This window comes from Canis aureus, chromosome 17 (genome assembly GCF_053574225.1).
Source record: "Canis aureus isolate CA01 chromosome 17, VMU_Caureus_v.1.0, whole genome shotgun sequence".
Classification (NCBI taxonomy): Eukaryota; Metazoa; Chordata; class Mammalia; order Carnivora; family Canidae; genus Canis; species Canis aureus.
This window is the reverse complement of record NC_135627.1, coordinates 55200976-55216731: the sequence shown is the minus strand read 5'-3', so window position 1 is coordinate 55216731 and position 15756 is coordinate 55200976. Positions and strand designations below refer to the sequence as shown.

Sequence of the window (15756 nt, the reverse complement as noted above, 5' to 3'; positions counted from 1 at the left end):
GAGACCTCCATCTGCTTTCATAACTCTTTCAGACAGCGGGTCTGTGGGGAGAAGGGAGGAACCAGGATTGGTCCGAGCTGGTTTCTAAGGAGCCCAGCCTAGAATCTACATCATGACTACCCAGGGTTTGGTGAACTTGAGTCTACGGTGTTTAATCAGAAAGCTGGAAGCATGGGGTGGTTGGCATCGCCGGGCAGAGAAACATCCACAACAGGCAAGCGCCCTCAATGGAGGCAGGGCCTGTATGGGCCATCGTGGTGGAAGCAGGACCCCTCACAGCAGCTGGGGGGAGGGAGCAATGACAAGTCCTGGCCCTCCAGAGAGAAAGGAGTGTTCTGGCAAGGCGTGGGCAGATTGTCAGGCCCCAAGCCAGGCAGCTGTGGTTTGGGGCCGGGTTCCAGGGCCAGCAGAGAACTGGAATGCCAAATGGGAGCTGAGCAGGCGCCCAGTCATATGCCAGACTTGGCCCACAGGGCGGGTTTAGACAGAAATGCTCTGCTTTCAGGGCACCTGGGTGCCAAAGAGCTTTCCTCATATACCTGGATCCTGGGCTTGGCACAGCAAGACTGATCGAGTCCCTTTCCCCCAACTAGTGGCCAAAGGTCCCAAATTATGAAACAATAAGCTTGTGTAGGATCAGATCAGCTACCTAGCAGAGTAGAGTAAGTGTGCAGATGTTCCAGGGATCTAGGTTTACCTCTATCTTCATCCTCCCCACCAGATTCTTCCCTTGAGAGGCAGCCGTTCCTATAAACTGAAACAGATGAGTTCTTGCTAAGATGCCTGATAGATTTTTTTTAAAATCTCTTAAATTCACACACAAAGAAACTGTAGATGATAGATATATACATCTATACCTACCCACAGACACACTTACGCATGCAGATCGGTCTTACATACATAGTAGATGAATCCCTAAAAAGTCATCCTTAAGTTTTTATAAATAATTTTTACTTGAAATTATCAAGGCAACATCTCCTGATGGATCAGTATGCTCTCTTTCATTAAATAATAGGACATATGCAGCCTAACTTTTTTTTTTCTTTCCTAGTTTTTTTTGCCAGGAACCTCAGAGCTCAACTTCCTATTTAATTTCATTAATTCATTAGCTTCAATCTTCTGATAGAATAGTTATTTTCTTTGAACCTATTTTGTTACATGACTTCTGTATATAGGTCCTTGATGTAGTGACTTCACTGGTATTCATCAAATGTAAGTTTCCATGATTTTCAAAGTGAATAATGAGCAAGTGATAAATAGCATCTTAAAAATACGTACCAGGGAAGTTTGCCAATTGATGGATTACTAAGTTCTGGAAAAGCAGAACTCTACTGTAAGGAACAGAGTCCTATCTTGGAACCTACTTGTGTGGAGTCTGGAGTGTGGAATTCACCCTCTGTGATTGAGGGTGAAGGAGGGTACCTCTGTGTTGGAAGGACCCACAGTAGGAGAGAACTCCTGGTCTCCCCCATGGGTGCGCTTTGCCAACACCACTCACTTTGCACCTACTCTCTCAGCCATATTTGCAAACACACCTAGGAATGTTGGCTACATCCTCCCCGGGCAATACAGACAATGCTTTTGCAGTCCTTTATCTGACCTACTTGGTCAACACGGCGCCTTGACTCAAAGATATCAGGGAAGAAAAAGGCCTGCAGTGTCACTGAGTCCATTCCTCCGGGTGGGGCAGGAGTGAGAAGAAACCTGATCGGCCCCCTCCATCTCTAGGGAGAAGCATGTGGTGAAATCTCCTCTTTCCACCCAGAGCAAAGCCATCGGCATTGGCCATCTTAGGAGTAACCAATTTAGTTTCTCATTCTGGCATCCATCCTTACTGTGTTCTTGGAGATAATTGGCTAAAGCAGGAATATGTGTTTAGAAAATCTCTCACAAGCATATCGTGGGGCCAATAACCCACGTGCTGTTCCTCAGCTCTGTTAACCCTGGTCTGAAGGTGGAGGCTGGAGCTCTGCTCTCCTCAGGAGGGGCTGGCACCTGGTGGCTCTGCGGGGCTGGGGGGTGAGTACGGTGGACAGTACTGCCCCCAGAAGACTGGGAAGATGAGCCACTGTCTTGGCCAGTTTTCCAGGCAGGGGGCCATCGGTATGGAGTGAATGGCATTAGGATCCCCAGTGTCCTAGAGGCAGGAAATGGATAGATGGAAGGTATCTCCCCTCAGAAGCAGCTCTTTGGGCACACATGTCATCCTCGGCTCTGATTTCAAAGGTCAAAAAGGGAAAGTCCTAGGGCAACCTGGAATCATCCTAAAATAAGTAGAGGACTGACATGGGGGAAGGGATTTGGCTTATTTCATGTAATGTTTTGAGGAACTGAACTCGGACCTGTGAACACCAGTTAGAAGGAGACCAAACTGGGTTCCACATGAGGAAGGTTTTCTATCTCTTAAGGTTGTTCAAAAGTTACTGTTTGCTGGGTACAGAGTTTCTGTTCTGGAAGAAGAGGGTTCTGTGAACCGGTGGTGGGGATGGTGTTACAACAAGGTGAAGGTACTTCATGCACCGACTGTACACTTGAAAATAGTTAAAAGGGTAAATATTTTGTAATGTATATTTTATCACAGTAAGGAAATTAGGTAAACATCGTTGGAGATTAAAGGACCTTGTGACAGTGGAAGAAAAGTGACTAGTAGCCAGCTTATCACACTAGCCTGAGTGTGCTCTTCTGGTAGCTGCTGCTGGTTTTCTTTTGGAGAAGCAGTCCCAGAAACCACAAACTAATATGGAGAGAGAGGCTAATTCCTCAGGATTTTTTAGACAGAAAATAAGAGCAGGAAGGCAAGTTTCCTTAGGAAAGAGGGCCCATCTGCCTCCCTCTCGTCTGCATGTGCGAGTGGACAGCATGGGGTACTCATTAGCTCCTGGGGGCAGCAAGAGGCATGGTGATGGTGAGGAAAGATTCTTCCTACTTCTAGTTTTGTAGTTATTTAGCCTCTTAGAGCCTCATTTTCTTTATCTGTAAAATGGGAATAACATCTTTGCAGAAACAGAGAAGTGGTCTCTGAAAGTACCTACCACATAGTGATTACCCACAAAAATGTTCATTATCACTGGTCTCCCCACAATAGTCATTTTTTAAAAGTTCTACTTTTTAGACACATTTTTGCCATGATTTGTCTGTCAGGGATGTGGTTCCTGCCAAATTCATCTTAGCAACCAGGAAATGGAGTTGATACTGCAAAACATATTATGCTTATTCAAGGCAATATAACCCAGTGCTATTTTGAACATCCTGGGTGTTTTACAAAAGGAAGAGTTATTATTTGTCTTAGGTTCATTGGGACCTTCCTCAGGGTCCATCAGTGGCACAGCTGAGACTTGGTCTCCTGACCCAGGAGACACTTGGCCCCACTGCATGGCCCACTCAAGTGTCCTCCAGCTCTCACCTAAATGCCTGGATCAGAGACTCTTCTGGAAGAGGTCCAGGAGGTACTTCATCAGCATTCCACACTCTGCCAAACGACAACCGGGAGACGGAGGCCAAAGCCAACCAGGGGAAATAAAGGCAGCAATGCTTTTTCTAACTAGTCCATCAGCACTGAGGCTGTAGGGTGCTCCTCTCTCCTAGCCACCCCCAGACATGCTTGTCTGTAGTCACCAGGGCTTGACCTGACAGACTGGTGGAACAGAGGGAAACTTCCATGAGGACTTGGGGAATAGAAACACTGTGAAATGTGAAACCACCGCTCTGACTTGTCCACAGCGCGCTTTGGGGCACAGAAAGGGAATTTCTGGTCTCTGGTCTCTGTTCAAGCCAGCACGGAGTGCCTCTACCCATTTCCCCACCCCTACTGAGGGACATTTGGCAGCACTTGAAAATGGCAAGACCCTGCAGGTTGCAGTTGTCCAGCCCTGGTCCTCCAGTGTTCCAGGTGGACTCTGGATTTTGCCTGATTCCTACCTCCTGAGACTCAGCTGCCTCAGATGGGGCAGCAGCAGGTGTTGTAAGACACCTATTGTCTTGGCATGTGTGCCTCACCATTTCCCTATACTTCAATCCCATCTTGGTGTTTGCTGTAAAAGATTACCTCAAGTCATTGATGCCAAAAACCCAATTCAAACTAATTTAGGTAAAGATGGGAAATTACAGGCCTTGGGAAGTCTAAGGGTGAATCTAGGCAGCTGAATCCAGGAACCCAGATCATGTCCCCATGACAGTATTTTGTGCTCTCTTTTTTCTCCACATCTCCCCTGTGGCCTTCATTCTCATTCTCCCTACCTGGTAGCAGGGATGGCCACCAAGTCCCCAACTTTTTATTAGCTTCACAGCTGCAGAGCATAGAAAGGGAGTCTCCTTCCATCATCAGATGATTTTCTAGAGGCTGATGAAACACCAAAAATAACTTTAGTTTCTGCCTTCAAGCCTCTTATGGCAAATGGGTTAAGCCTACGAGATCACTGGAGTTTGATTGGTTTATAAAAAAGAAGAAAATATGATTTTGAAACTGGATGTATTTGTATGTGAAGCCTCTAGAAGGGATTCTGGAGAATCAGGGAACTAACTGAATGCCACTGAATGCCTAAAGTTAAGAAGTAGGGGCTCCAGGACAGGGAAGGAGAAAAAAAGAAGGGCACTTGAAAGAATTTTGGCCTCTCACAACTTTGATTATATATCATTTCCAACAGCTATAGTTAGTTCCTTGGCTCCACACAATCATGATTTGTGGTGATCTAAACATGAAAACAGTGGTCACTACATAAAGTATATGTGAGTAAATTGGTGAGACTCAACCTGGGAAGCCAAGGGTCTGACTCTACCTTCTTTTACAGATCTGGAAGGTGTTGGGAAAGGAATAGGAGCCTGCTGCTAATGTAACCAAAGTGAAGTTTCCAGCATGAGTAATTAGCGTGAAACACCTACAAAGGGGTACTTGGGTCACTTAGTCCGTTAAGCATCTGACTTTGGCTCAGGTCATGATTGCAGAGTTTTGTGATTGAGCCCCACATCAGGCTCCTTGCTCCATGGGGACCCTGTTTCTCCCTCTCCCTCTGCCCATCCCCACCCTCTGCTTGTATTCTCTCTCTCCCACTCTCTCTCTCAAAAAAATGAGTAATACCTTTAAAAAAAAAACAAAACCAACCTTCAAACTTGGTAAGGAACTATAGAATCACTAGTGGTAGTAGAAGAAAGAAAGAAAGAAAGAAAGAAAGAAAGAAAGAAAGAAAGAAAGAAAGAAAGAAAGAAGAAAAAAAAGAAAGAAAGAAAGAAAGAAAGAAAGAAAGAAAGAAAGAAAGAAAGAAAAAGAAAAGCTTTTTTCTAACCACAGACATTCACTGTAAGGGCACAAAGGCTTCTATTTCATGGCCAAGATGGAATAACAGGAAATGAATTGACTCTCCTGCTCTCAGTAACTAGAAAATTGGACAGAATATTGAAACAATAGTTTTCAGATATTAAACAACAGGCAGCATTAAACTATGGCCTTGAGAGGAGAGGTGGAAGGTAAGGAGAAGCTGGGAGTTCTATAATTGTTCCAGCTTGCTACCTCGGGGCAATTTCCAAATTGCAGTGGAGAGGGAGAAACAGAACTCAATAATCTCATTGGAATGAAGAATTATAGAGATCCAGGTGAAAGGATGTTGAAGGCACTAGAATTTATAGATATGGGTATGAGAAACAGGGAGCTACCGAGAGAGAGCAAGCTCCAGAGATTTGCAGAGGGGTTGCTTCAAAACTTTAGTTGAGTACTGAACTATCTACACACAAGAGGAAAGTATATGGTAGGGGAAAAACCCCTCAAAGCAGCAGGCTGAATATTTCCTGGGGCTCACACAGGGCTGGGAATAGTTTATAGGCAGGAGGGAGACTCTTCTCATTCAGTTCTACCATACTATTGGAACTAAACACATCCTGGACTAAAGGTTGCATTGGATCCACCCATAATAAAACTTAAAATCAAACCTTGAAAGGATCCAGTTGCTTCTAGGCAACTTAACCTTGTGCTATAATAAAGTTCACCACTATTTCAAAGAATACAACAAAATCCACCAAAGAACAATATAGAATTACAGTGTCAGGCATGCAATGAAGCAGGAAAATATTATTCCTAACCAGGAGAAAAACTGATCAATAGAAACAGACCCCAAAATTTCAGAAATGATGAATTAGCAGATAAGAGCATTAAAACAGCCATTTAAAACATGCTACCCATGTACAAGAAAGAAGAAGAAAACATAAACATGATAAGAAGACAGACTGATGACATAGAAAAAAAAGATATGGATGGGACAAATACAGATTAATAATGCAGTATCTGAAATGAAAAACACTGGATGAGAATAATAGTTGATCAGATACTGCAGAAAAAAAAGATAAGTGAGGTCGAAGGCAGAGCAGTAGAAACTATCCACAAGGAAGCATAGAGAGAAAAAAGACTGAAAAAATTAAGAGAGCTTAGTGACTTGTGGGCTGTATATGTATAATCCAAGTGGATGACATCTGTATAATTAAAGTGTCAAGGAAATGATGTGAGGGGTGGGGAGAAAATATTTGAAGAATCATGAATAAAAATGTTTTAACTTTGATGAAAACTATATATTGACAGATTCAAGGAGCTCAACAAACACCAAGCAGAATAAACATTAAGAAAACCATAACAAAAAAAAAAAAAAGAAAACCATAACAAGACACATTATAAGCAAATTGTTCAAAATCAGTGTAAAAAGAAAATCTTAAAAAGCAACCAGAGGAAAAGGGACACATCACATACTTGGAAACAAAAATGACCATAACAGCAGATTTCTTATTACAAACTGGAATCTGGAAGACAATGGAGCAATGTCTTTAAGGAAATGAAAGAAAAACTGTCAATCTTGGATTTAATGCTCAGCAAAAACAATACACAACAATATAAAAGTCATTAGAAACAACAAATACCCACCATTTGCTTTGACGTGGATGGAACTGGAGGGTATTATGCTGAGTGAAATAAGTCAATCGGAGAAGGACAAACATTATATGTTCTCATTCATTTGGGGAATATAAATAATAGTGAAAGGGAATAGAAGGGAAGGGAGAAGAAATGTGTGGGAAATATTAGAAAGGGAGACAGAACATAAAGACTCCTAACTCTGGGAAACGAACTAGGGGTGGTGGGTGGGGGGTTGGTGTGACTGAATGATGGGCACTGAGGGGGGCACTTGGTGGGATGAGCACTGGGTGTTATGCAATATGTTGGCAAATTGAACTCCAATAAAAATAAACAAATGAATAAATAAATAAATAAATAAATAAATAAAACAATATAAAAAGAAAGACAGTGAAAGCAATATAAAAATAAGAGTGAAATGAAAACTTCAAACAAACAAAGGTGAGAGAATTCATTGCTAGAAGCTCTTCATTATAAGAAATATTAATAGAAGTTTTGTAGGTAGGATAACCACTTGAGAAAAGGATCTACTTAAATAGACCAAAGAATGCCAGAAATGGTAAATACGTGCATAATTTCTTTAAATGATTGACTGTCTAGAGCAAAAATAATCACAGTGTATTGTGAGGTTCATAACCCATGTTGAAGCAAAATGTATGAAAGTGGCACAAAGAAGGAAGAAATGGAAATATACTGTTGTTAGATTCATTTACTATACTTAAAGTGGAATAATATTGGGGCGCCTGGGGGCTCAGTCGGTTAAGCGTCTGCCTTCACCTCCGGTCATGATCCCAGGATCCTGGGTCAAGTCCCACATCAGGCTCCCGATCAGCTCCTTCCTCTCTCTCTGCCCCTCCCCTGGCTCTTGCTCTCTTCCCTCTCATTCACTCTCTCTCTTAAATGAATAAATAAAATTTTTTTTTTTAAAGTGGAATAATATTATTTGAAGTTAGACTGTTGTACATTAAAAAGTATAATACATACCCTGTAGGGCACCAAAATATGTTACACAGATCAAGTCTTGGTAAACAAAACAAAACAAAACAAAAACAACAGCACAACCAGAAAACAAAAAAACTCCAAAGTGCTATTTCAATAATTTTATCATTCTTAAATTTGTGTCTTTCATTCTGGCTTTAATTAGCTATAATGACATTTGTAATTTCAAAATTTAACCTGTCTCTGTAGTTCAACATCTGCTCCTCCTTTATTAAACATTGCCAAGTAACAGCGCAGGAAGTATTTTCAGCAACATGCTGGTCTCAGCAAGCTAAATTTGGTACTGTGGAATTTGTTGGTGAGGATAAACTATGTGAGAATTCCTATGCTTGAAGTAATGCTGGCATCGGGCCACTTCTATTTAAATGATGGCTTTGGAAAAAATGGTGTTTACAAACTGATCCTACCACTTACAAACTGTACTACCTTCTGTTGGGGAAAATACGTAAGGTCCCTGTGACTTGGAGGTCCCATACATTGCACATGGTGGAGAGAAGAATACACACTGCTCTGGAGCCCTTCCTTATTTCCCGTAGAATGAACAGACTTTTGGAAACCGTGATGGAAAACTTGCTTACTTAATAACTAGCCATTCTTGTCAGATGAGTAGAAAATAATACTGAGTGACCTCATTGGTTTTTCCATCAATGTGTCTCCCTATTCGGGACTACACGTGGGTCATATTTGAAACTATGAGCTTAAATCAGGTCTATTACTTAGTGGCTGGCTGGATAATCTGATAGTGGCACAACATTGTTAAGTGGTGGTGGATAACTTAAGGAAGGTATACAGTTAATAAGCACATCTTAAAAAAAAAGCACATCTAGATAGAGACCCAGGCAACCTGGTGTGGTAATAAAGAACAAGTCGGGGATTCAAGAGATCCAAACACTGTCCCAGTTTTGCCATTTGCTAGACCCAAAGCAAGCCCATGTGACCTCCCCAGGCCTTAGTTTCTATTTGGACTAAAGTAATGCTTCCCTAAGTGGAGTGCATACCACACACTAATAACACCAGATTTTGTTATTAGTGTATTTTAGAAAATATAACCATTTTAGAGACTATAGCTCTATCCAACCATAATTTTATGAGTATTGCTGATGAGGATGAATGAACATATAAAAATCAAGTGAATATAAAGACAAATATTATGTAAACAAGAGTCCAGACAATACTAGGATGGAGAAAAAAAAACTGGAAACATTATCAGTCTAAAACGCTGGGTTTAGAAATATTTGTTTTAAAGCGTTTACAATAGCACATAGTTTGCACATAATAGTGTAAATAAAATAAGAGAAAGATCCTGGCCACAAAACAGTAGAAAGTAGATGTCAGTTCTCTATACTAGGAAATCAATAGATAATGCTAAAAATTTTTTTAAAAGCCTAAGTAGAAATATTATAGTTTTTTTTTTGAAGATTTTATTTATTTATTTTGAGAGAGAGTGTGTATGAGTGGGGAGGGCTAAAGGGAGAGGGAGAAGCTCAAGCGGACTCCCTGCTGAGTGTAAATCCGGATGTGGAATTTGATCTCATGACCCTGAGATTATGACCTGAGCTGAAATCAAAAGTCCCACGCTTAACCGACTGACCCAGGCACCTCTGTCAGGGTTTGTTTTTAAAAATAGAGAATTGAAGCTAAATATGAAAACAATAATTTAGAAGCACTAAAAATGTTAACTTCAAGAGGTGGAGTACGATTTTATTTTATTTTTTTATTTTTTTTAAGATTTTATTATTTTTATCCATGAGAGACACACAGAGAGAGAGGGGCAGAGACTCAGGCAGAGGGAGAAGCAGGCACCATGCAGGGAGCCCGACATGGGACTCGATCCCGGGACTCCAGGGTCAGGCCCTGGGCCAAAGGCGGCGCTAAACCACTGAGCTACCAGGGCTGCCCCGATTTTATTTTTTTGTAACAAGTATTGTAGAACTATTTGACCCTTAACTATATACAAAATAGTTTTGGCACAATTTTTAAAATCCATTTAAAAAGTTATAAGAGTATGATGCATATGACAGTACTTTGGAAAATACTGGCGGGCAAGACTGTAACCTCCCAATAATCTGTGAACTGATTGAGATAAATCTCCATTGGCATTTGTTTGTTGTCATGACACCCAGGAAGCTCAAGTCACACGCGTTTATTATTTAAATTATCACGAATTATCTTGGGGACAGTGGTGCAGAAGATTGTAATATGGAGACTTTACAGAATTTTATCACCCATGGCTGAATATATTTGTGACTCCTGAAAAACTTTAAGTACTCATTTATAAAGGTACATGTTCACCTAATAAATATGGCCCTTCATCCCCCCTTCCTTTTTTTTTAAGGATTTTATTTATTTATTCATGAGAGACACACACAGAGAGAGAGAGAGAGAGAGAGGTGGAGACACAGGCAGAGGGAGAAGCAGGCTCCATGCAGGGAGCCCAACGTGGGACTCGATCCCAGGACTCTAGGTTCATGCCCCGAGCTGAAGGCAGATGCTCAACCACTGAGCCATCCAGGTGCCACTCATTCCCCCCCTTTTAAGCTACAGATGATTCTGGAATTGCTGGGATCAGGATGCACAGACCACAGCTGGAAGCCTTTATCGATTCCATTTCATGACATTTATTAAGTTGGAAATATGAGAAGTGGGTAGGCATCTATCGTTAAATGAGATAAAACATATAAAATACCAGGCACTGAAATGAACATTTGCTACCCTCTCTTCCACGCAACCCCATGGGGAAGAAGATTAACAGGCAATCACTCAAATTGTCACTGATCATTTCTTGGGTTCCTGGAACCTGGAACCAGAGTGATGTTTGGGATGTGAGGAGCTTCTTTCATAGGCGGAGTCTAGAATTGTATCAGAAGAAAGGAAAAATTAATGGAAAATGACTTGATCTTACACCCGATCGTTTGGAACATTCCAAAGCCAAGAGAGGCCTTTCTTGTCACACGTGATTTCATGATAATTAGGGCCAGCTGTGCCTGGGCAATTCAGGTCAAACCAGATGCCAAACCCAACTCAAACACTTGCAGGAAGATCTTGATCGTCAAGAGCCTTCAAACATCCTGTAGAAAATCAAAAGAAGGTAAGTTGTGTTATCTTTTCCCATTTTGCCAAAATGTTTTTGAGTCACCGACAACTTCTATGGTGTTCACTTGTGCTTCGTACCTAAAGATAATGCTGCTGCTGATAGATTGTGCATATATGGAAAAATCCTTAAAGGCGGGGCATCATTAACAGCTTTTCCACTCTGCTGGGATTTGTTCTTGGATTATTGCCCCTACCCATAAACCAGACAACTCACCCATATTTCTAGCCAATAGAGATGAACTGTCTCAGAATCTCTCTGAACTAGAGAGGAATTGAGTGACTGGGGAATGGTTTGGAAAGAGGGAGACTTTTACTATATGCTCCGTTGTAACTTTTGAACTTAAACGAAAAGATGTATGAGAATTTCCTATTTTAAAAAGTAAGCACTATTAAAAAAAATACCTTTTCTTGGGAAGCCTGGGTGGCTCAGTGGTTGAGCGTCTGTCTTCCAGTAGGGTTGTGATCCCAGAGTCCTGGGATTGAGTAATGATACTCGCATCAGGCTCACTGCAGGGAGCCTGCCTCTCTCCCTCTCTCTCTCTCTCTCTCTCTCTCTCTCTGTCTCTCAAGAATAAATAAATAAAATATTTTTTAAAAACCACACTTTTCTTTTCAGTGGGAGATATATTTGTTTGCTAACTGGCTCACCTTAGCTAGAGAAATTCTAGTTGACACAAACCCTACTTTAGAGACTGGAAACTTCTTCCAGGTCACTTCAATTTTATTCTTCCTATCGAACTGTGGATTTCTTAAAGTATTTTGAATTGCAGATCCTTTCATCTCATATTTCTTTACTTCTACTTCTACTTCAGGACAACCTTTTTTTTTTTTTTTTTTTACAGCTGTAGCTGAGAGAGCTCCCCAACAAAGCCATACAGTATTTTGCTTCACTAGAAGGAAAGTAGGTTAGGCCCCAAAGCAGTGTTGGGGTTGCTTGGTCTCGTGACTCCCTGCTTACCTCAAGCCGGCCTGCCCCTTCTCTTAGGCCCCTGTTTTCACAGGCCACTTGGTTGCAGCTAGAAAGGAGGTGGAGTAAGAGCCATGGCTCTCCTGCTATTTGTTATGGTGACCGACTTGGGGCTGAATGGAGAATTCACTGCATTCCTGAAGTTGACTCACTTCCAACCAAAACCCTTGGGTTGGGGTTGGAACTCAGCTCAGGCTTTCCAAAGGGCTGTTCCTGTGAGCTGGCCTTGGATGATCTTATCTGGGCCAGCTCAGGATTGCTCTTCAGCTTGGAGACCTCAGTCTAGCTTGTTCGGTAGGACGTTGACTTAAAAAAAAAAAAAATGGCTTAGCTATCTGGAGATGAGAAAGAGAATTCTGAGAAGCATTTTCAGAATTGATCTAGACTCATCTGGGTTCCATGAACAGTAGAAGCTCCAACAAAGTAACCTCCTCCAGCTATCCTAGATGTGAGCACATGTCAAAGGTATTGCAGGAACAGGCTGGTTCCAGAAGTGAAGGGAGCTTGCACTTAATTGGATTCTCTGCTTTAGTTACTGGCAGCCACACTCCTAGATTCTCTCAAGTTCTGCAGCAAGATTAGTATAGAGATGCAATAATATTGTCCTTGAAGGCGTTTTAACCTTTTTACTGAGTAATTCTACGATGTATAATAGAACTCATACCACTGACCCCTAGGTTTTCCCATTTTGGTGAAACCTATACTCAATTTATAGATCAGCGGTCCCTAAATGAACTATTTGTGTGTAGTGGACATGCAAGGTAACAATGTGGGGGAACAATCAGAAAATATTTGAACCTAAATTTATTTTTATCCAAAATAAAACAGAAAGCTTTACTAGTATTTAATGAATGGGTTGCCACTGGTCCCTTCTCTTAGTCCACATGTCAGAAGATCAAGGGTTCTGGATGACAGAGGAGAAAACTTGAAGGAATCTTATAGTTTGGAGAAATTAATAGCATCACCATAATTTATTTGTTTTTAACGTACTGGGACGCAGTGCAGTTTATGTGCGACAGGTTGCATGGATTTGCAGGTTTTATAATCTTTAAAGTCTAGTTTTGATAAAACTAAACCTTATTAAAATAGGCTAATGGCATGAAAATATTTCTGTAATGGAACCAGGGAGTAAAGCTGATATCAAAATACAATCAAGTAAACAAGATTATGGTAGAGCAGACACCTCTCTTATTTATGAGGTTAAAACAAGGTAAAAATAAGGAATCTATTTCATCACATAATCCCAACTAAAAATACTAGTGAGAGCAGAAATATGATTATTTTATCTTTATCTCATCTTCTTGAAATGTCTATTTTTGTGATTTTTTTGAGCATACATAATATGTTAATGGAATTCTACATGTCTATGATTTTATAAGTAGATAACCATCTCATGAGCAAGTATGCCCAAACATTTTCTTACTGATGGGATATGCAATCAAAACAATTTGGAGGTCACTGTTAAAGAGAGGCAAACTAAAGCAAAATAATATTCAATTATTTCTTTGTATCCTGAAAACAAATGAGTCAGAAATAAGTTCTGTCCTTGAGTCCAATCACAGCAAGCCCACCTCTCAGGGTCTCTGTGATTCTCGAAAATGCCATCTTCTTAAAATATTATTTCTAATATTGTGTGTGAATTAAACCCATGAGGCTAAAACAATGCTGTGGGAAGAATGAAAGTTCTCAAGTCAGACAGCCCTGGGATGTAGCCCAGGCCCTGTAATTTACTTGCTCTGTAACCCACATAGTCTTGGTTTCCTTATCTGTCCCCTGGGGGGTAAATGACCTCACAGAGTTGGGAGGATTACACGAATTAATAAATACACAGTCTCTGGCATATGGTAGCCTTCCCTCCCCCTGCATTATATTTTAACTATAATTCATGAAATTTAACTCTAGACTAGACTAGAGTGAGGTTGGCCCAAATACTTCCAGAAGTCAGAAATGCTGTGAGAATAAAATCATTACCCTTATCTCCAACATACTCATGCAGATTCCACCCTACTCGACCTGAGCCACCTGCACTGAAATGCTCCAACACTCTACACTGAGCCCTTCTAGCATCTTCATGCTGCCAAAGAGCATGTTTAGTTTCCAGGACTTTCTTGGAAATGCTAATGGACCATGTCACCAGGAGACTGAATATTGAAATCATATGAGTCATGTCAGAATCTTAGCAGTGGTGACTGACAAAGTAAATCAAATGAAAGTAAAACTTTGCATTTGTAAATAAACAATGCTTGCATTACACATACTACGAAAAGCAGAACTCAACAAGCCATGTCGGCTGGTAGAGACATCCAGAGGGATCTGTGATTACACTGGGGGGAGGAGTAGAGTGAGAGAAGCCCCCATAAGTAGACATTTTAGAAACAGGAGAAGGGCATGAGAGTTTTGTGTCCAGAAAAGGGGGATGTTTTTAAAATAATAAGCAAAAGGATTGACAAAAGATCTGAATGGATGCTTCACCAAAGATGACATTCAGGTGGCAAATAAGCAAATAGGAAGATGCTCGACATCATTAGTCATTAGAAACATACAAACTAAAAACCACAAAGACCATCACTACATGCTTTTAGAATGATATAAAAGAAGAGAAAAAGAAAAAAACTGGAAACCCCAAGTGCTGATAAGGATGAACTCTTATACTTTCCTGGCAGGAATTCACAGTGGTACAGCCACTTTGGAAAAGAGTTTGCTAGTCTCTTATAAAGTTAAATATGTACTTACCATATAATCAACAACCCACTCCCAGATATATACCCAAATGGGCTGAAAACTCATGCTCCCACAAAACCTATACCTGGATGTTTACAGCAGCCTTGCTCGTAAACTGGGAACAACTCAGATGTCCTTCCACAGACGAATAGATAAACTGTGGTATCTCCACACCACGGAATACTACTCAATAACAACAAGGAACAAACTGCCGGTCATACAACATGGATAAATCTGAGATTATCTTTTGTATGGTGAAAGAAGCCAGAACCTAAATGCTACATGTTGTATGATTCCATTTGTATGGCATTGTCAAGAAGGCAAAACTATAAGGACAGTCGGGAGAGGAGAGAGGTTGGGATAGGAGAGGAGTTGATGACAAAGGGGAAACGCAAAGGAATTTTGAGGGTGATGGAACTGTCCTATATATTATTATGGCAGAGAATACATGACTCTGCATTTGTCAAAATCCATAGAATAGTCTAAAGTTCTTTGTCTAGAATTCATTCAAAGAATGAATTTGGGGCAGCCCAGGTGGCTCAGCAGTTTAGCGCTGCCTTCGGTCCAGGGCCTATCCTGGAGACCCGGGATCGAGAACCACGTCAGGCTCCCTGCATGGAGCCTTCTTCTCCCTCTGCCTGTATCTCTCTCTCTCTCTCTCTCTCTCTCTCTGTGTGTGTCTCTATGAATAAATAAATAAAATCTTAAAAAAAAAAAACAAAGAATGAATTTTATTACATGCAAGTAAAAGAAAAAATCAACCAGACTGTCAGAAGCCCCAGATGCAATGTAGACTGTGGCAAATGAACAAAATAGTATTATAAATGAAAGATATGAGCATGGTTACAGGGGTGGGGAAGAAAGGAAACAATTTAAGTAACTCTGCAAATAGTGTTTTGAGTGGATATAGCGAGGCTAAAGACAAAAAAAATGACTTGTATACAAAACTATAGTATACTCCAGTGAGCAAATTTGTCTCTTACAGGGTATGGGTTAGCAATTTTGAAACTACTTTACCTTCATGCCAGAGTTGAACAAGGTAAATATAGCATAGATAATGAGAGCCAGGTTTCTTCTTGTTGGGGGAAGA

General features: G+C 40.9%; 1 long non-coding RNA gene across 1 annotated transcript; it reads right to left on the bottom strand.

Annotated features, from left to right (window-relative positions):
• Positions 1 to 10479: 10479 nt before the first annotated feature.
• Positions 10480 to 11531, bottom strand: LOC144287570 (uncharacterized). The gene is made up of 2 exons (XR_013355350.1): positions 11381 to 11531; positions 10480 to 10953 (listed from the first exon to the last, which is right to left on the bottom strand). It is a non-coding gene; the product is annotated as an uncharacterized LOC144287570 (long non-coding RNA).
• Between the last annotated feature and the right edge of the window lie 4225 nt (positions 11532 to 15756).